The sequence below is a fragment of the Phyllobates terribilis genome, unplaced genomic scaffold, assembly GCF_046119375.1.
Source record: "Phyllobates terribilis strain yellow unplaced genomic scaffold, ASM4611937v1 Scaffold_140__1_contigs__length_4765195, whole genome shotgun sequence".
Lineage (NCBI taxonomy): Eukaryota > Metazoa > Chordata > Amphibia > Anura > Dendrobatidae > Phyllobates > Phyllobates terribilis.
In genome coordinates, this window is record NW_027362900.1 from 65,229 (window position 1) to 87,500 (window position 22,272).

Genomic DNA, 22,272 nt, shown 5'->3' on the forward strand with positions numbered 1-22,272 from the left:
CAGCTTGCCCAGGTGGCCTGTAGTAAATGCCTACAATGGTGTCCTTTCCGTTGTTCTCTCCTTGTATTCTTACCCAAACAATTTCCACAGAACTCCCAGTCTCTGAAGCTTCAATCTCTGTGCAGATATACGCTTTTCTAACATACAATGCAACACCTCCTCCTCGTTTATCAAGTCTGTTTCTTGCAAATAAGTTGTATCCTTTTAGCCTTTTATTCCAATCATGTGTATCGTCCCACCAAGTTTCAGTGATTCCAATGACATCATATTCCTTTTCCTGCATTAGTAGTTCCAATTCTCCTTGTTTGTTGCCCATGCTTTGTGCATTTGTATAAAAACATTTTAGTTTGTGATTGGTTTCTCTTCCTCCCATATTTTTATTATTTAGATTTTTTTGTCTTTGTTCTTCTTTTCCACTTCCAGTAGCAGAGATCTCAATAGTATTTGTCAGCTGTATGGCTTTTTCTGGCCTTTTGCTTCCCTTCCCACATTGTTCTAGTTTAAAGCTCTTCTGATGAGTGTAGCAAGGCGACTTCCAAATACATGTTTTCCAGTCTTCGTAAGGTGCACCCCATCTCTAGCAAGTAGTCCATCGTATAGGTAATTCATTCCGTGATCCAGAAATCCAAATCCTTGTTGACGGCACCATCGACGTAGCCAGTTGTTCACCTGTAGAATCTTATTCCACCTCATTGTTCCATGGCCATCCACTGGGAGGATGGATGAGAAGACCACCTGCGCTCCCAATTCTTTCACTTTCTTGCCTAAGTCTTCAAAGTCACTGCAGATGGTTTCCAGGTCCTTTCTTGCGGTGTCATTTGTCCCCACATGTATTAGCAGGAATGGGTAGTGATCTGTAGGTCTGAAGAGTCTTGATATCCTGTCAGACACATCTTTAATTTTTGCTCCTGGAAGACAGCACATTTCTCTTGAGGTTATGTCTGGTCTGCAGATAGCGGCCTCTGTTCCTCTTAACAGGGAATCCCCCATGACCACCACTCTCCGTTTTTTCTTCACAACGTTCTTCTTTCTCCATCCAGGAGGATTCTGAGGGCTTACAAGGTTATTCATTGCTGGCAAAGTCTTATTTTGCTGTATTTCTTCATGGTTCTCCTGCGTGAGAGCCTGGTACTGGTTCCTGAGCAGTATGGGTGCTGACTGCCTCTCGATCCTCCTGCTTCTGTGGGTCACATGCTTCCATTCCTCTGTTTCGTCAGGTGCAGTTCGAATTTCTTCTCTTTCTGAATCATGAAGAGATAATTCTGCTCTGTCTAAGAACTCTTCACCTTCCTTAATGATTTTCAAGGTAGTTAACCTCTCTTCTAGATTTCGCAACTTTTCCTCCAACAGGGACACAAGCTTGCATTTCTGGCATGTGAAGTCTGGCTTTTCCACTGGCAAGTCTGTGAACATGTAGCAGGATATGCAGCTCACCAAATGGCTCCTGGACTCTTCCATGTTCTTATTGTTAATGTTCTGAAAACAGTGAAAAAAGCTTAAAAAAAAAGCTTCAAAATGGTTTACCGATGTCCTCTTTTCAGCTCCAACAGCCAAAATCCAGTGTTCTTTGAGCTCGCGGAGACTCTTCACTTACCCCAAAATGCAGTGGGAATATGCAAATTATCTTCTCAGGACTCCTCCCCTGCAGGCTGTGCCCCCCACATAATGCCCCATGCAGGCTTTGACCCCCCACATAATGCTCCATGCAGGCTGTGACCCCCACATAATGCCCCATGCAGGCTTTGACCCCCCACATAATGCCACATGCAGGCTGTGCCCCCCCCACATAATGCTCCATGCAGGATGTCCCCCTCCCACATAATGGCCCATGCAGGATGTCACCCCCCATATAATTCCCCATGCAGAATGTCCCTCCCACATAATGCCCCATGCAGGCTGTGCCCCCCACATAATGCCCCATGCAGGATATCCCCCCCACATAATGGCCCATGCAGGATGTCACCCCCTATATATTTCCCCATGCAGAATGTCCCTCCCACATAATGCCCCATGCAGGCTGTGCCCCTCACATAATGCCCCATGCAGGCTGTGCCCCCCCACATAATGGCCCATGCAGGATGTCACCCCCCATATAATTCCCCATGCAGGATGCCCCCTCCACATAATGCCCCATGTAGGATGTCCCACCCCACATAATGCCCCATGCAGGATGTCCCCCACACATAATGCCCCATGCAGGATATCCCCCCCACATAATGCCCCATGCAGGATGTCACCCCCCATATAATTCCCCATGCAGGATGTCCCCCCACATAATGCTCCATGCAGGATGTCCCACCCCACATAATGGCCCATACAGGATGTCACCCCCCATATAATGCCCCATGCAGGATGTCACCCCCCCATATAATGCCCCATGCAGGATGTCCCCCCAACACATACTGCCCCATGTAGGATGTCACCTCTCACCCCATATATTGCCCCATGCAGGATGTCACCTCTCACCCCATATAATGCCCCATGCAGGATGTCACTTCTCCCCCCATATAATACCCCATGCAGGATGTCACTCCCCCCATATAATGCCCCATGCAGGATGTCACCCCCCATATAATGCCCCATGCAGAATGTCACCTCTCACCCCATATAAAGCCCTATGCTGGATGTCACTTCCCCCCCCATATAATGACCCATGCAGGATGTCACTTCTCCCCCTCATATAATACCCCATGCAGGATGTCACCCCCCTATATAATGGCCCATGCAGGATGTCACCCCCCATATAATTCCCCATGCAGGATGTTCCCTCCACATAATGCCCCATGCAGGATGTCCCACCCCACATAATGCCCCATGCATAATGGCCCATGCAGGATGTCACCCCCCATATAATTCCCCATGCAGAATGTCCCTCCCACATAATGCCCCATGCAGGCTGTGCCCCCCACATAATGCCCCATGCAGGATATCCCCCCCACATAATGGCCCATGCAGGATGTCACCCCCCATATAATTCCCCATGCAGAATGTCCCTCCCACATAATGCCCCATGCAGGCTGTGCCCCCCACATAATGCCCCATGCAGGCTGTGCCCCCCCACATAATGGCCCATGCAGGATGTCACTTCTCCCCCTCATATAATACCCCATGCAGGATGTCACCCCCCTATATAATGGCCCATGCAGGATGTCACCCCCCATATAATTCCTCATGCAGGATGTCCCCTCCACATAATGCCCTATGCAGGATGTCCCACCCCACATAATGCCCCATGCAGGATGTCCCCAACACATAATGCCCCATGCAGGATATCCCCCCCACATAATGCCCCATGCAGGATGTCATCCCCCATATAATTCCCCATGCAGGATGTCCCCCCCACATAATGCTCCATGTAGGATGTCCCACCCCAAATAATGGCCCATACAGGATGTCACCCCCCATATAATGCCCCATGCAGGATGTCACCCCCCCATATAATGCCCCATGCAGGATGTCCCCCCAACACACACTGCCCCATGTAGGATGTCACCTCTCACCCCATATATTGCCCCATGCAGGATGTCACCTCTTACCCCATATAATGCCCCATGCAGGATGTCACTTCTCCCCCCATATAATACCCCATGCAGGATGTCACTCCCACCATATAATTCCCCATGCAGGATGTCACCCCCCATGTAATGCCCCATGCAGAATGTCACCTCTCACCCCATATAAAGCCCTATGCTGGATGTCACTCCCCCCCATATAATGACCCATGCAGGATGTCACTTCTCCCCTCATATAATACCCCATGCAGGATGTCACCCCCCTATATAATGCCCCATGCAGGATGTCCCCCCCATATAATGCCTCATGTAGGATGTCACCTCTCACCCCATATAATGCCCCATGCAGGATGTCACTCCCCCCCATATAATGCCCCATGCAGGATGTCACTTCTCCCCCTCATATAATACCCCACGCAGGATGTCCCTGCCTCCCCCCCATATAATGCCCCATGCAGGATGTCACTTCTCCCCCCATATAATGCCCCATACCTCCATACATAAAAAAAAAAAAATCAAATGCTCACCTCACTGCTCACCAGCTGTGGAGAGGTAAGTATTGTGCCGGCTGTGGTCCAGGGCAAGCATTGGGGGGGGGGGAGCAATCCCCACTAGCTGGCGCTGGCACCACTCTCCTCTGCTCACCGGTCCCATAGCACGCCAGGGTGCCCGACAGCAAGTGGGCCCCTCGCCTACTCAGGGCCACGGCACTTGCCTGGGTATGCAGGGTGCTAGCGCCAGGTCTGCCCAGCGTCCGGTTTGTATCCTCCCAACATCATATCAGTGTAAATCATCTGGGACATAATATGGGGGGAGAAGTTTTTGCATCTGTAACTTTTTTCCTGCATCTTCAATAAATCAGTATTATTTCTTATTCTTTTATAGAGCGTGATGGATTCATTGGTTCCGGCGAGAAAGCCGCATATGAGCGACTATGAAAATTCCAAACTCATCAGCAGTGGAAATTTTGGGTGAGATTTCTGTTTCCATAATCCACATTTCTCAGGGTTCCCTATGACAATGCTTCTGCCCCTGCACTCTGCCATTCAGTGTTATCATAGGGAAATTATATGATCTGTAGCAAATCAAACTGTAAGGAAAGCGATTTAAATAATATAATTACATATAATATAATATATAATAATATAATATTATTACATTCGCCTGTGCTAGACCCTCATCTGTTCTTATGCTGCCTCCTCCACCTGAGCTTTTCTGCTCTCCACTTTGATCTTTGTTTTGATGGGGGGGCTCCATTGTGAAGCTGATCAGAGAAGTTGGCTACACATGGTCACATGAAGGGTGACACTATATTGACGTCAATGACATCTACACCCTCCACCATGACCATGTGGGCCCAATCACTGGCCTCAGCAGCAGAAGAGAGCCCTGGAGCACATTCATTTTGGGCCAATTTTATTTGCACTAAATTGTATTTGGTCAGTTATAGCGAATCTGCCCAAAGAGAATTTCGATAGATTCTCGTATCTATAATGTGACCTGGGTGATGGCTCCGGCAGAAGTGGCATTGTGGAGACCTCCCATAGGTGATCTATGTAGTGCTATTTTATGTATTTCTAGATGTGGATTTATAGTGGCGGCCAGACTTCTAGTATTAAACATATGCAAATTGTCTCTTCAGAGAGGAAGCAAACTAGAACTCCACCTATAGGAAGTAGCAATCCTAAAAGTCAATATCGACCCTTTAACAAGCCTTGTCACATGACTTAGGATAATAGCCAAAACCAAAATCTCAATTTGCAGGAACTGTGTTCTGAGGTACTGCCCCTCTTCAGTGCAAAGTGTGAATGGTTTGACTGGGTGAGAGGTGTCTGACCGGTATCCAAGGGGTTGACGTTTCTCCTTGCGGACATGAGGAGACTTTTAAGCCGCAATGCTCCTCTGGGAAATAGGATTGCTACTTCCTATAGGTGGCACTAGGGTGCTAGTTCTCTTCCTCTCTGAAAAGAGACAATTTGCATATTTCCCAGAAGAGCATTGCAGCTTAAAAGTCTCCTCACCTTGACATGCTTAACATGGCTTTTTCCGCAAGGAGAACCGTTACCGCTTGGATCCCGGTCAGATGCCTCTCACCCAGCCAAACCATATCTCACACTTTGCACTGATGAGTGCTTGTACCCCAAAACATAGTGTCCGAAAATTGAGATTTTGGTTATGGCTATTATTCCATGTCATGTGATAAGGCTCGTTAAAGGGTCGATATTGACTTTTAGGATTACTACTTCCTATAAGGGGCACTAGAGTTCTAGTTCTCTTCCTCTCTGAAGAGACAATTTGCATATTTCCCAGAGGATCATTGAGGCTTAAAAGTCTCCTCACCTTGACAAGCTTAACATGTCACTCTCCGCAAGGAGAAATGTTACCCCTTGGATACCAGTATTAAACATATAATGATTTCTATAGATGGATTATTAATAAGGATTTATTATAACCGATGGATTCTCCTTCTCTCCAGGGCCGTCTACTTAGTGCATCATAAAGACTCACACCAGACCTTTGCTATGAAGAAAATGGCTAAGCGGAACCTAAATACTGCACAGAGATTGGAATGGGCCTTTTTGGAGAGGGACATCTTAACATTTGCTGATTGTCCCTTTGTGGTCTCCATACTCTGCTCCTTTCCAACTAGATCTCACCTGTGTATGGTCATGGCGTATGTAGGAGGTAAGACACATCTATTGTATTATATTCAGCCCATGTCTGCTTTCATCTTATCACTGCTCATATCATTAGGACATTGTTGGTTACTTCCCCACAGAGCATTTACTATAGGTTATCTATTACCAAGATGCTTGTAAATTCATTGATCTTGGTGCAGGGGCGCTATGGGGCTCATCAGTCGGAGGGGGTCTGTCGACGCTCGGCAGTGGGCAGCATCCCTCCACCTGTCATCACAATTTCAGCGGTATTTGCTTCTTCAAGGAGGTGGGGCTGGTGGGGGCAAAAATACTGAGTAGGTGGCTAGTAGGGGCCAAAATACTGAAAGGGGGCCGTATGACTAGATATGGGGGGACTGTGAATGCTGAGTGGAGGTCATCATATTAAGTGGGGTGCTGTGGGGGTCCTCACTCTATATGGAGGCCCCCATTCTGTGTGGGGACATGATACTGAGTGGGGAGTTATGCGGACCATTATATTGTGTGAGGGACTGTGGGAACCATTATCCCGAGTGGGAGGGTTGCTGTGGGTGCCATCACACCGAGTAGGGGGTTGTGGCGGGCCTCCTTCTAAGTGGTGGCCTCCTTAGGAGGATTCACTGTGGGGATACCATACTCATTGAGTGTGGGTGTGGGCATTTTTGGGAGCATCATACTCTAAAATGGCCATAAAAGTTGTATTGCTGGTGAGAACACCAAGCTGCTTCAACAGGGATATAAATATATTTATTTTTTATTTTTTAGGGTGGGGGGCAATTACAACTTTTGATATGGGGTCTTGTGATTTCTATGTACGCCACTATCTGTGTGATCTCCCCAGGATGTTTCCGCTCACTGCTCATTATACATCATGGTTATCTGCTCGTGGTATATCATGGTTATCTTCTGTATAAACCCCTCACCGGTCATATTTCCTTTCTTCTATAGGTGGAGACTGTGGGACCCTTCTAAGCACCAGGGGTCCTTTCTCTGTCCCCATGGCCCGCTTGTACTTTGCAGAGGCGGTACTTGCCGTGGAATACCTGCATAGTTACGGTGTGGTGCACAGAGACCTGAAGCCAGAAAAGTAAGTGCCCCCGTAGTATAATAAAGTGGGGAAAGTTGTCATTTATTATCATTCAGTCTGTGAGGCTAAAACCATCTTCTCTTTTGCAGCTTCCTGATTACATCTACTGGACATATTAAAGTTACCGATTTTGGGATTTCAAAACTTGGTCTAATGATACCGAAAACCAACACCTACAAGGAATTAGCAGTGGACATCTCCAGAGAGTTCCAGGACCGTGAGGTCAGCATCACCTACAAGAACTTAGCTTGTTATTTGCAAATCTCATCACACTATTGTCTCTTCTCTACGTTCTTCCTTTCTAGAGAACTTTTCCACTAATATTTTATCTTCTGCATTGTGTTTTAATGATAATATCTTGTCATAATAATTGTTTCATCGATTCTCATCTCTATGTTCTGTTGGTTTCCAGTTCTGTGGCACCCCATGTTACATAGCCCCAGAGATCATCCTGAAAGAAGGCTATGGAAGACCTGTTGACTGGTGGTCATTGGGGATCATCCTGTATAAATTCCTGCTGGGATGTGTACCATTTGATGCTGATTCCCTCACTGAGCTTTATAAAAGGGTTGTCATTGGTGAGTAGAATAATCCGATCATTGCGTTGATTGGTTACATTTGTTTAGTTATTTCCTTTGCTTTATGTTACAGTCCAGTAAAGAGGTTTTATTTTCTGTAATTTTCTATGTAACAGGAGAACTAATTTGGAATTGTGATCGCGCTCCACCCCTGGATGCTCAGAATCTCATCACTGAGCTGCTCAGAAGAAATCCTGTGCGTAGACTTGGGACAGGTAACAGATATACTAGTATTAATATTCCCTTATTAGACCAAGGACATATCGCTCATGTCCATGAAGATCAGCATTTCTCTATCAGCTCATCTACTGTATTTCTAGTTCTCCACACTAAGACTTTCAGTTTATTTCCTTCATGTCGGCTCAGTTTTGTCATTAGTTCAGATTACGATAAACTGTTCAGATATGGAGCCATCCCTGACTATGTCCGCATCACTTTTGTTTTTCTTTTTCTAGGAGGAGCATTTGAGATCAAGGTTCATCCATTCCTGAGTGACTTGGACTTTGACAACATTCTGAGCCAGGAGCTGGAGTATGTTCCTCAGCTTGTTTCAGACGCAGACACCAGCTTATTTATCAGTAAGTAGAAGGAGACGTCATCTAGACTAAGCGACTGTTTGTCTCATCTTCCCTAATATGTGATCATCTGTTCCCATTAATATTAGTGATAAATAGTGACTGTGTTATACTGACAACCTCTAATAATACTTCATTACCTATTTCTTGTAGATCATTCTGATATAAACAAACATCTGGTCTCAAAGGATGAGGAAGGCACAAGTGAGAACAATGAGAGCCTTGACTTCCAAAATTTTACGTCATCTTCTGAAAAGCTTTGTAAAGTAAGTATGTGATTAATAAATCCAAAATATGTAAAAAAAAAATAAAAAAAACTCTAAAAGTACATAAAAAAAATATTTTATATCTTATTTTTATCCGTATTTAGCTCTGTACCATCTCTACCAGGATGGTGAACAATGAGGAACATCTCAGAAATGTGAGTAGATTAGAAAGGGTCATTACTGGGAGTTCCAGGCTGATCTATGTACACAACACCAAATATAGGACATAAATAACAGAATATCAAATGCAGCATTCACCGCTTCATGGTTAACGGTCATTGTACTTTTGGCTTCAGAAAATGCCGAAGATAACAGCCCATAATTGTGGCAGGTCATGCATTTTTAGCACTGCCTACTCTGTAGGAGAGCTGTAGTATTACTTGCCAGACATTCTTGGTAGTTGTGTTCTGATCCATGGAAGGTAGTTTGGAGCAGAAAACCTTCCCCACTATGACAGTCATATGTCCTATTAGGCCTTATAGTCAGTGTTCTTATAGTGAGACAACCCATTTTATACTGTGTTTTCTTATTATTTACATGTTTTTCTTCTTCAAACAGGCAGAAAGAATCTGTTCCTGTATGTAATACAGACAATGCTGTTACCATCTTGCCACCCTCGTCCCCATTGCCAGGTATGTACATGTCTACAGCACCAGCAATGTGAATGTTGACTTCAAAGCTCAAATATTCCCACATGGTTTTATACAATACTATAGGTCTCTTATGTTATCCATATTATGACAAAGCAGATCCTATAAGAAGATATTGTTATTGATTTTTTTTTTAAATTTTTCATCAGAATTTCCATCTCATGAAGAAAGAAAATCGGCAATAAATCTGAGTATGGAGCAACAAAACTCAGAAAATGGAAAAAATGGGAAAAAGAGACGAGGTACGTGTGAGAATCAACTCCATGTTGTGTGACTTCAGTGAGAATAATTCATGTGGAGTAGATGTCATCTGTCAGTGATGGGATTGTCACATGTATGATTGCTGACAATGACCCCTGACCTCTGTATGATAATATTCCTCTGCCGTCCGGCCACAGTGACTGCACAGCATTATCATGTAATATGGAGTCCCATCACTTACATTATATTTATTTCTCTTGTCATAGGTTCCATCTTCCGCCGGATCTTATCATCCTGCCGGCGTGGATTATCCAGGGCTGCTCGCGCATTTGCATGCTGTCACTGTTGCCCTAAAACCATCTAAAAGACGGGACACCTAAGCATCCAGCGCCCTGAAGTCCAGCAGATCCACCATCACTGCTGGAGCTGTATAGAAGGACCTTCACCATCTACCTGTGGCCTTCTGACTGGTCAACCTGGACAAGTTTCAGTAACGCCTCTGTCATCGGGCTCCACGGTATTCATACTGCTCGTCTGACTTGTCATTTACTGATCACCTGGTATCTGACCTCGGCTATCTTCCTGACTTTGATTTAGTCTATTGATAATGTTCACGATTTTATTCATCCCATTATTAATTAAAAAAAGTAAAATCTGTTACTGTTGCTCTGATTCCTTTTTTGTCTTGAATTCACAAATACTTGTAACTCACTAATTGCTCTTCTTCTCACTAAATGTATTTCTCATTATCCTTAATGCAGCAGTCAGTCTCATATTTCTGTCCAGCAGTTACACTGGTGCCTCCACCCTGTACCAGTCATTACACTCATCCACAAACCTCTCCACACTGCTGCACAGTCCTGCATCTCTACCATATCTACACTCCAATGAGCTAATATTAACATCCTCCATAATCAGGACCTCCCACTCTCATGTCCAAGACATTTTCTCTGCTGCACCAGCTGTCAGGAGTGCACTACTGCAGGCAATCAGGTTCATTCCCACTATCAGAGATTTTAAGTGTGCAGTAGAAACAGATTATTTGTGGCAGGACTATCAAATCACCTCACTATTCTAAGTTTTTCCTACAGCACTCAGTAGCACTTAATATTTGTACATATACAGATAATGGTTGGTGACTGGTTCATGCAGCCTTAATTCCACAAAGATAGAAATAAAAGGTCAACATGTTTCATACATCCAAACCATCCTTAATCATGGCAGAAAAACATAATTTTAAGTTCCCACTATGAATATTTGGTGAGATATCACAGCTGTGTATTTCACAGCACAAAGAACGCATCTTACAGATCAGCAAATCACAGTGTGCTGACGCTTAGTGTTGTAGTTTTGAACAACACCATTCATTTTATCATATAATGTGTTGAAAAATGAGAAAAAATGCCAGGTTTGGGTTCCTTCATTTTACAGTGTGTACTGTGTTGTAAAAATAAACTGACAAAATGATTCAGAGTCAGTAGTACGATTACTGTGATACCAAACTTATAAGGTTTATATATATATATATATATATATATATATATATACAGTGTTTAGCATAAATCAGTACACCCAAATAGATTTGTCAGCAAACCTGTAGTTTCCTTTCAGAATCATCATTTTATATGCGATACCATACTACAAAATACTCTCGCAAATTTGAGCCATTGAATGCAAACAAGATTTGGTATTTTGCAGACCCCAAAAAAGTAATTTTCTTAACAAACTCATTCAAGATCATGTTTCAAAAATGAGAACATCCCAGTAACAGTCTTAAGAGAAAAGCTAAGTTTAGACAACAAAATTCTAATTAACAAGAACTGAACCACAGGTAAGTGTAATTATTCATTAAACAGATGTCCAGCAGACAGGTGTCTGTAAAAGGAAGTTACTTAATAAAGAAAACTCCTTCCCATTTCATGCTATCAGCAATGGCACCACATAGAAGGGAAATGTCACAAAACCTGAGAAAGAAAATAATTTCTTTGCAATAAATGTGAAGTCTACAAGAAGATCAGCAAAACTTTACTTATCAGTCAGAATACTGTAGCAAAAGTGATGCAAAACTATAACAAAGATGGAACTGCAACCATCTTACAGAGACGTCCAGTCCGACTATGGAAGTTAACACCTAAACAAAAGCGTCCTCTGATGAGAAGGGTAAGTGGCACCACATAGAAGAGAAATGTCACAAGACATTTCTGAGAAAGAAAATAATTTCTTTACAAAAAATGTGAAGTCTACAAGAAGATCAGCAAAGCTTTTCTTATCAGTCAGATGGAAGTTAACATCTAAACAAAAGCATCTTCTGATGAGAAGAAAATCAACAGGCAAATTCATTGCTATTAGCTGAAGAAGTAGAAAGCCAAACTAGGGTGAGTGTTTTCCATGACACGACACGGTGTACACTGCAAATGAATGGCATTCATGAGTGTCCTCCACAAAGGAAGCCTCTCTCCCTTAAAGCCCATGAACAATAAAAGTCCGTCTACAATTTGCCAGGGTCCATGCTTAAAACTATGAGGACTACCGGGACTCTATACTGTGTATGTGCATCTTATGTGTATGTCCGTATTTTATGTTTGTGTGCATTATGTATATGCATACGTTAAAATGTGTATAGAGTATTAGCATGTGCAAATTTTATATGTGTGCCTAATATAAATATACATGGAAATGTATATGTAGGTGGTGCCTGATGGAGGGTGGGGGGCCCAGATCAGAAGTCCTGATTAAGGGTCCTTCACTGTCATTGTCTGCACCTTATATAAACAGTAAAATCTCCTTTAATAACTGGACTTCCATTGGGGTGGACTTCTCATAGACGGCCAGTATGCATACTATATTGTGAATCTGGGCATCTCTCACAGAAAATCTGATCTGGATATGAGGGTGGTCTTCTATAAGCGGTGATGTTTTGGAGAGATTTAGGGAAAAGTCCCAATGCTTATCCATCGATCTGGTAATTTGAGTAAAATATTTGTGTTGATAACTGATCACAAAGTCACAAAATATGTAAGATTTGGCATAACCTGGTTCATTTTTCAAAAAGTTATGCTCAATTTTTTTAGCACCAAGTTTTGTTGCTTTTTTGTAGACTTACACTAACTTAGTATATTGTGTGAGAATTAAATGAATTATGAATTAGTTGGCGCATTTTACCACACTCTGGGGGTCCCTGACAGTCCTTCTTTATCTGCCCTGTAGTGATGCCCATGTAAACTTCCAAGTGACCGCGCAGTCAATCACTGTCACGAATGCAGGACAACCTATGATTAGCTAATTTTTGGGAAATCCTTATAACAAAAGGGGATTGAAAATATTTACAATTATTTTAAAAGCATTAAAAAAAAACAGACCCAATACTTATAATTAGTTTGTTGAAAGTAGTCTAATTAAAGGGAGCTGAAAGGATTAGAGATTATGAACCCGATTCACCAGTGTTTTTGCCAGAAAACTGGCATAAAGCTCTTGAAAAGTTGCAAAGTTTTGTGACTTTTCCCATTTTCACATAATTTTAACTTCTTTAAAGCCCAAGACGTACTGATACGTATCTGCGCCCTGGGACTTAAGAGCCTGATACGTATTAGTACATCTTTGTGATCGCGCACACAGGCTGTGCGGGCGTGATCGCCGCCGGGTGTCAACTGATTGTCACAGCTGACACCCGGTGCTATGTGCTGGGAGAGGTCCGGCACATTAACCCCCGCAATGCTGCGATCGAAGTCGTTCGCAGTATTGCGGGGGCAAGGGGAGGTGATCGGGATAGTCACCTCTCCTGCCGGCGTCCAGCAATGTGTGCCGCGGCTTCCCGGATGTTGCCATGATGACCCGATTCACTGAGGGGTGCAGTTTTAAGAATGGTGTCACTTTTGGGTATTTTCAGTCATAAAGACCCCTCAAAGTGACTTCAAATGTGATGCGGTCACTAATAAAATGGTTTTGTAAATTTTGTTGGAAAAATGAGAAATCGCTGGTCAATTTTAACCCTTATAGCTCCCTAATAAAAATAAATTTGGGTTCCAAAATTGTGCTGATGTAAAGTAGACATATGGGAAATGTTATTTATTAACTTTTTTTGTGTGACATATCTCTCCGATTTAGGGGCATAAAAATTCAAATTTTGAAAATTTAAAAATTTTCAAAATTTTCGCCAAATATCTGTTTTTTTCACAAATAAACACAAGTGATATCGAAGAAATTTTACCACAATCATAAAGTACAATATGTCATGAAAAAATATTCTCAGAACCAGGGGGATCCGTTGAAGCGTTCCAGAGTAATTACCTCATAAAGTGACAGTGGTCAGAATTGTAAAAATTGGCCTTCTCATTAACGTGCAAACCACTTTGGGTTGTAAAGGGGTTAAGGACTCTACCTGCATATACAGTCATGGCGGAAAGTGCTGGCACCCTTGAAATTGTTTCAGAAAATTACACATGTTTTATTACCCGCATGTTTATTTCCTTTGTGTTTATTGGAACAACACAAAAAAACTGAGAAAAAAAAGGCAAATTGGACATAATTTCACACAAAACTCCAAAAATGGGCCGGAATACATATATATATTTTTGATGGGACAACACTGAAGATGCGACACTTTGATACAATGTACAGTAGTCAGTGTACAGCTTGTTTAACTGTAAATTTGGTGTGCCTGCAAAATAACTCAACACACAGCCATTAATGTCTAAACCGCTGGCAACAAAAGTGAGTACACCCCTAAGTGTGTTCTCAGCTGATGTTATTTGTTGGTTTTTCTTTGCATCCCGAACAATTTTCTTGGCAGTTGTGGCTGAAATTTTTGTTGGTCTACCTGACTGTGGTTTGGTTTTTACAGAGCATCTGATTTTCCATTTGTTAATCACAGTTTGAACACTGCAGACCGGCATTATCAATTCCTGGGATATCTTTTTGTATCCCTTGCCTGTGTTATACTCTTTTTGCCTCCCTTTCCTGTGTTATACAGTTCAACTACCTTTTCCCGTAGATCCGTTGATAATTCTTTTGCTTTCCCCATCTCAAAATCCAGAAACGTCAGTGGCTGAATCCCAGAAACTCACTCAGCTTTATGCACACACACTGATTACAAGTGACGCGCCCCTGGGCCTGAGTCGCGCAGCGTTGCGCACGCGGGAGCCTACCCGGAGCCGGATCAGATGGGGGTAGTAGTCTCGTGGCGGTGACCCGGTCCGTGCCCAGGGAGTCAGACTAAGTGGCAGTCTATTAGCAGTAGATGGTGGATGACTACGCCACCCGTTGAATGCAGCTATGGAGCTGCCGCTGCAGGGCAGACCGCTGAGGCCGGTGGAAGGATGGTGCAGCGTGGATGGTATAACCCCCAACGGGAGGGGTATGGCCTCAGGGCAGCCGACGTGGATGATGGGGGTAGCAGGAACCACTCAGAGACGATGCGGTGTAGTTCAGGGTCTTTACTGGTGACAAAGATAGACCCTCCCGGAGTACTTGCTAGCAATCGGGGCCTGGTCAGTCCTTGAGCAGATGGGATCTCCCCTGGCTAGGCGGAGTTGTAGGCCTTCCCAACTAACTGTACTCTTCTGGCTACCTTGCTAGAGGCGGGTAAAAGTAGCCCACGTCCCTGAGTGTACCGTGTGGTGCTCACCCATATGGCCGGTGACTCGGGGCCTTCTAATGGCTTCCGCTCCACGATGGCGGTGCTGGTCCCACGCGTGTGACCGTGCCTTCGGGTTTCTGGGCCAGAGGACCTGCAATCCCCTGCCGGTCGGTTTCTGCTGCTGGATAGGAGTTAGTCCTTGCAGCCTCGGACTCCGGGTCCGGTGATAACTTCTCAGTCAGGGCGAGCTCTGCAGCTGCCAGCCCCTGACTCCTTGTAGCACTGCTCCCACAGAGCTCCTGTTGTTTCTTCCTATAGCTGCTTTTCTTTCTCTACTTCTTCTCTACTCACTAACCCTGCCTCAGCCCCAGGTTTATATAGGGGAAGTCCTTCCCCTCCCAGGACTGGGCAGGAGGTGTGGCATGCATAGGATTCCTGACCAAGAGACCTCCCACCTGCTCTCAGACATAACATTGCTGTTACTGTGGAAACCAGACCCCTGGGGTGCCACACAAGCAAACAGGTCATAGGTGAGGATGTTACCTTTAGTAGCCATTCAAACCCATTTGTGTCAAATTCTGTGCATGTTATCAGGCCAAAATCACCAGGGTATGTGAACTTTTTGATCAGGATTATTTGGATGTTTTTGGTTGTCATTAGTGATGAGCGAGCACTAAAATGCTCGAGTACTCGTTGCTCGGGTCGAGCAAATTGAAATACTCGGGTGCTCAACCCGAGCAATGAGCCCAATATAAGTCTAGGGGAAACTTGAGCATTTTTCAGGTGGCTCCCCACGGCGGTCTGCAGAGGGTCTAAAAATTGCCCAAATCGATGGGAACTGTGCTCAAATGACATGGGAACAGCATGGGGAAGACCCCTGAAAGCATCTCTGACTCCCAGATCACTGCTGTCAACAACGTCGTCAGAGTATTACGCCACTTTTACGGCGTAAGGAACATCCTTTCCAGGGTGATGACTTGTATATAAGGCAAAATAAATAAACAAAAACAAAAATACTCCTACACACGTAGCATTTTTGACACGTTTTTGCACTTTTGCATTGCTTTCAACCAAGACAAATGCATTCACCAGGAAATGTCATTTTAACATTTTACAACCATATCTGGCCATGTGGTGTGTGACACATCATCAGACACATGCATACAGTGCTGAAAAGACATGGGAACAGCAAGGGGAAGACCTCTGGAAACATCTCTGACTCCCAGGTCACTGCCTAAATGTGTGCCCATCATAAGTGATCCTTGGCACATGCGAAGGTGCCTCCCGCCATGCACCCGTCGTTGCAGACTTGCAACAATCACCGTCCACGTCCTTGTCCCACTGCAGTGTTCAGTTGTCCCTACCCCATTCCTTGGAATGCAAGCACAAGAATGCCGGCAGCCACCCACCCACAGGCTGCAATACTATACTGCCAAATTTTTGACAGCTGCTTGCACTTGAAATGTGGCCTATTAGGCTCGTGGAGGCGGAAGCTTTTCTTAACCTCATGCCGGCGACGGCCGGGTGTCCATACTCGGTCCCCAGCCGCCACTATATTTCCCGGTATCGCCTCCGCCTTCCACAAGCATGGGTCCCATAACATTACCCGTGCCCTCCCCAGTGCACTTACTGGGAAGGACCGCCTAACCACAAACACGTGGACAGGTGAATGTGGCCAGGGACGGTACGGAGCCAGTCCACAACTTTTTTTGCTAAGAGTTGTATTTAGCTCGGTGAAAGGACTGGCATAGAGGGATACCGTATCTACCCTGCGTGTCATTTCTCCCAGAAAATCGTGTAATTGAGCTTGTTGCAGAAGCAATGGCAGCCCATCCAACATCAACTCGCACTTGTCAATGGTGCTTTGACACACACACATCTTTCTTTGCGCATTTAATTTCTTGAATACAGAGTTGGAAAATGGCCTGATCCGTAATGCGTTTTGAGAAATAACATGCATAAGCATGGCCGATCCGCATTAAAAAAGTAGCCATAGAGTGTCCAGGAACCTTCCCCCACACTTTTCTTAGCCAGGGCTGCTTTTCGGCAGGGTTGGACGGGCCCACCAGAGAACCGGAGACTCCTCCGGCGGGCCCTGGCTTCTCCTTTAGGAGAGTTCATAGTGCCGAGGTGAGGCCATGATGATGATAGAGGCCATCATCTGCTTAGTTTTCTGTTACTTGGAATGCAATTGCAAGTATGCAGCCAGCCACCCACCCACCCACAGGCCGCAATACTAAACTGACAGATTTCTGAGCAGCTCTTTGCACTTGAAATATGGCCTTTTAAGCTTGTGGAGGTGGAAGCTTTTCACAACCTCATGCAGGCGGCGGCCGGGTGTCCATACTCGGTCCCCAGCCGCCAGCATTTTTCCCGGTATTGCCTTCGCCTTCCACAAGCACGGGTCCCATAACATTACCCATGCCCTACCCAGTGCACTTACTAAGAAGGACTGCCTAACCACAAACACGTGGACAGGTGAATGTGGCCAGGGACGGTACGGAGCCAGTCCACAACTTTTTTTGATAAGAGTTGTATTTAGCTCAGTGAAAGGACTGGCATAGAGGGAAACCGTATCTACCCTGCGTGTCATTTCTCCCAGGAAGTCCTCTAAAGCTGCTTGCACTTGAAATGTGGCCTGAACATTACTGCTGGTACGTTTCTGTGGGAATTTTCTTGCCTCCTACCAGCCTGGAATATTTCCAGCAAACTATGGTACAACACCATGGTATTAGCACTGCCCCCAGTACCAGTAGCGAAGCCATCCTCAATTTCCTTCTCTGGAATTTTATTTGGTAGACTGAGTGGCTGCCCAAATACATTTTCTCACAAAGGAGCTGATGATAGAGTGGCAGTAGGTTCAAGTTTCTCCAGCCTGTTAGATATTAGAAGGTGAACGGCAGCACATTGGATCAGTGGTTAGCACTGAAGTCTTGCAGCACTGGGATCCTGGGTTCAAATCCCAGCAAGGACAACATCTGCAAGAAATTTGTATGTTCTCCCCATGTTTGCGTGTGTTTCCTCCTCAGTAAAAATAGAGTGTCCTGGAATCTTCCCACACACTTTTCTTAGCCGGGACTGCTTCTCGGCAGGGTTGGACAGTCCCACCAGAGAATTCTCTGGTGTGCCTTGGCTTCTACCGCAGGAGAGTTCATGATAGCGCTAACTTTGCAGCTGCTATAGGGGCTCTTGAGCGGGTGAGAAAGGTTAGCCCTCAGAAACAAATCCTCTGGTGGGCACAATGTTTTTCAATCTGAAACAGCTTCTCAGTGAGAGTTGTATTTCACCACAGCCATATTCTTTAGCTCTGTGAAAGGACTGGCATAGAGGGAAACCTTATCTACCCCGGTTGTCATTTCTCCGTCACCAGGTTCCGCCCATTGTAACACACGACCATGCCTGGCTGTATGTTCAGCGGTGAGAGCCACAGATCAAGCTGCTGTGTTACAGCTTTCAACAACTATGCAGCGCTGGGCGGTTTGTCAATTAAGCATTAAGCATGTTATCTTCAGCACAGCCTGTTGCTGTTTGGCCAAGGCAGTGCTGCAGTGCTGTCAGCTTGTGACTGATGTGGTCATTTCGGAGATGGAGGAGGAGGTGCATGAGCTGAACAATGTGATTACATTGAGGTTAAATTGGTGATGCTGTTTTTTATACTAAAGGAAGATCCTATTGTTATGTTTTTTTATGTTATTTTTTATGACAAATGCATTCACCGGGAAATGTCATTTTAACATTTTACAACCTCATCTGGCAATGTGGTGTCATCAGACACATCCTGTTTTATTTATGATGGAGGGACTCTGAAAGTCATAAAGCCTATTTTTATAGGGACATCAGACGGCCCTTACTATTCTTAAAAGGCCAGCAGTCGGCCCTAGCTATTGTTAGAGAGCCATCAGAGGGCTATGCTTTGTTGTTCCCATTATTAACAAGTGGGTCTCCTATACTGTTATTGCGCATCCAGTGACTGCAAGGGTTGTCAAAAATTTGGACGCAACCTAATACCCCTTTGAAGAGACATAGAGGAGGGTCTCAGTAAAAAAAATGTTCCCATTATAAAGGAGCGGGTCTTCTATAGTGGTAATGCCCATGCTGTGACTGCAAGGGTGGCCAAAATTTTTGAAAAAAAACACTAACAATTTAAAGACACAAAGAGCATGGCCACAGTAACAAGGTACGACATGTTCCCGTTAGAAAGGAGAGGGTCTGCTATACAGTTATAGGGTATGCAGTGAATCCAACGGCTGACAAATTTTAGGAAAAACCCCACTAAGAATTTAAGGACACACAGAGCAGGGCCACAGTAACAAGGTACGACATGTTCCCATTAGAAAGTAGAGGGTCTGCTATACAGTTATAGGGTATGCAGTGAATCCAACGGCTGACAAATTTTAATGAAAAACCCCAATAAGAATTTAAAGACACACAGAGCAGGGCCACAGTAACAAGGTACGACATGCTCCCATTAGAAAGGACAGGGTCTGCTATACAGTTATAGGGTATGCAGTGAGTCCAACGGCTGACCAATTTTAGGAAAAAACCCACTAAGAATTTAAAGACACATAGAGCAGGGCCACAGTAACGACAAATTCCCATTAGAAATGATAGGGTCGGCTATACTGTTATAGGGTATGCAGTGAGTCCAACGGCTGACAGATTTTAGGAAAATCCCCACTAAGAATTTAAAGACACACAGAGCAGGGCCACAGTAACAAGATATGACATGTTCCCATTAGAAAGGAGAGGGTCTGCTATACAGTTATAGGGTATGCAGTGAGTCCAACGGCTGACCAAGTTTAGGAAAAAACCCACTAAGAATTTAAAGACACATAGACCAGGCCACAGTAATGACAAATTCCCATTAGAAAGGAGAGAGTCTCCCATAGTGTTGGACAATGCAGTGACTGCAAGGGCAGCCAAAAATTTGGAGGCACTTCAATGGCCCTTGGAAGAGACGTGGAGGAGCGCATCATAAAATTTTTTTACCATTAGAAAGGAGCGGGCCTCCTATACTTGTAATGCCATGCACTAAGTGTATGGGCTGACAAACATTTACTCCTGGGGGGTATACATGAACATACTGTATAAAAATTTTTTTTTACAGGCATCATAAAAATGTAGCGCCCCGAAGGCTCGGACGCTACAGGGGTATTGCACCTCTGCCAGAGGTGTGATATTCCACTCCCGGGTAAGGATGGAGTATGGACCAGGGTTCAGTTAGCTGCATACAGCACACTCACCCCATTTCCGAGGGACAGCTCAACGGTGCTCCCATTAGACAGAAATGCAGGCACGACAGACCATGTCCCTGGCTGGAGTGGGGAGGGGGTAGGAATACCCAGTGATGTAGGAGCAGATAGGGGTTGGATCCTGAGCGTAGATAGGAGCCCATTGTTTGCTGGTCACCTGGGCTCATGTTCTAGAGGGAGGTATAAAAGGTGGGCACCGTCTTAGAACAGTGTTCAGTCAGAGAGAAGAAGTGACAGAGTGGGGGCCTTGGTTGTCGAACGAAGTGTGCCCTCTGCCTCCAGCGTTTTTAGATGGGAATTTTTTAATAGTTCCGCAACAAGGGCCTTCTGGTACTGCCTCATTTTTGTACACCTGTCCGCCTCAGGAATAAGAGATATAAAGTTCTCCTTGTAGAGTGGGTCTAGAAGTGTCACCAACCAGTAATGACCTAAAATTTTGAGAATGCGAGGGTCATGGGAAAGGCAGCATAACATAAACTCAGCCATGCGTGCCAGACTACTAACAGGCAAGACTTCCGTGTCCTCACCAAGAGGATGACTGACCATGCTCTCCTCCTCCTCCTCTCTGTCCTCTGGCCATCCATGCTGAACAGACGGTATGACAGCTGTGCAGATAGCACCGTCTATAGTGCATGAAACTAGTTCCTGTCCTTCCTCCTCCTCCTCTTCCTCATTGTCACCCAATCCACGTTGGGATGAGATGAGGCTTGGCTGTGTGTAATCACCCTGTATGGTTAATTGCTCCATCTTATCGTGCTCCGCCTGCAATGCATCATCTTTGATTGTGAGCAGAGAGCGTTTCAGAAGACAGAGAAGCGGGATGGTGAGGCTAATTATGGCGTCATCGCCGCTCACCATCTTGGTGGAGTCCTCAAAGTTTTGGAGGATGGTACATATGTCTGACATCCACGTCCACTACTGAGGTCTTATGTGTGGAGTCTGAACTGAATACCGATAGCCTTTTTGATGCTGGTACTCAACAACTGCCCTCTTCTGCTCACAAATCCTTCCCAACATCTGCAATGTAGAGTTCCAACGTGTGGGGACATCACACACCAGTCTGTGAGCCAGAAGCTGCAAACGCTGCTGAAACACTGCAAGGGCGGCGGAAGCTGTAGCTGACTTTCTAAAATGGGCACACAGGCGGCATACTTTAACAAGCAGATCCGGCAGCTCCGGGTAGGATTTGAGTAACCGCTGAACCACGAGGTTAAGCACATGGGCCAGGCATGGTACGTGTGTGAGCTCGCCTCGCCTCAGAGCCACCAGCAGGTTCCGGCCATTGTCACACACGATCATGCCTGGCTGTAGGTTCAGCGGTTTGAGCCACAGATCTGCCTGCTCTTTCAGAGCTGTCCATAACTCTTCAGCATTGTGTGTTTTTTCACCTAAGCATATTAGCTTCAGCACAGCCTGTTGCCGCTTGGCCGAGGCAGTGCTGCAGTGCTTCCAGCTTGTGACTGATGTGGTCATTTTGGAGATAGAGGCCGAGGAGGAGGTGGAGGCTGAGGAGCATGAGGTTCAGGAGCTGTAGACCGTGGGGGCAACCCTGAATGACCTAGGGCCTGCAATCCTTGGCGTCGGGAGGACGTGTTCCGTCCCAAGGTCCGACTGGGTCCCGGCTTCCACTATGTTAACCCAGTGTGCCATCAGCGAGATGTACCGTCCCTGCCCACAAGCACTTGTCCACGTGTCCGTGGTTAGGTGGACTTTACCGGTAACTGCGTTGTTGAGGGCACGGCTAATGTTTTGGGACATGTGCTTGTGTAATGTGGGGACGGCACACTGGGAGAAATAGTGGCGGCTGGGGACAGAGTACCGAGGGACGGCCGCCGCCATCAGGTTGCGGAATGCTTCTGTCTCCACAAGCCTAAAAGGCAACATTTCGAGCCAAGCAGTCGTGAATTGTGAGAATTTAG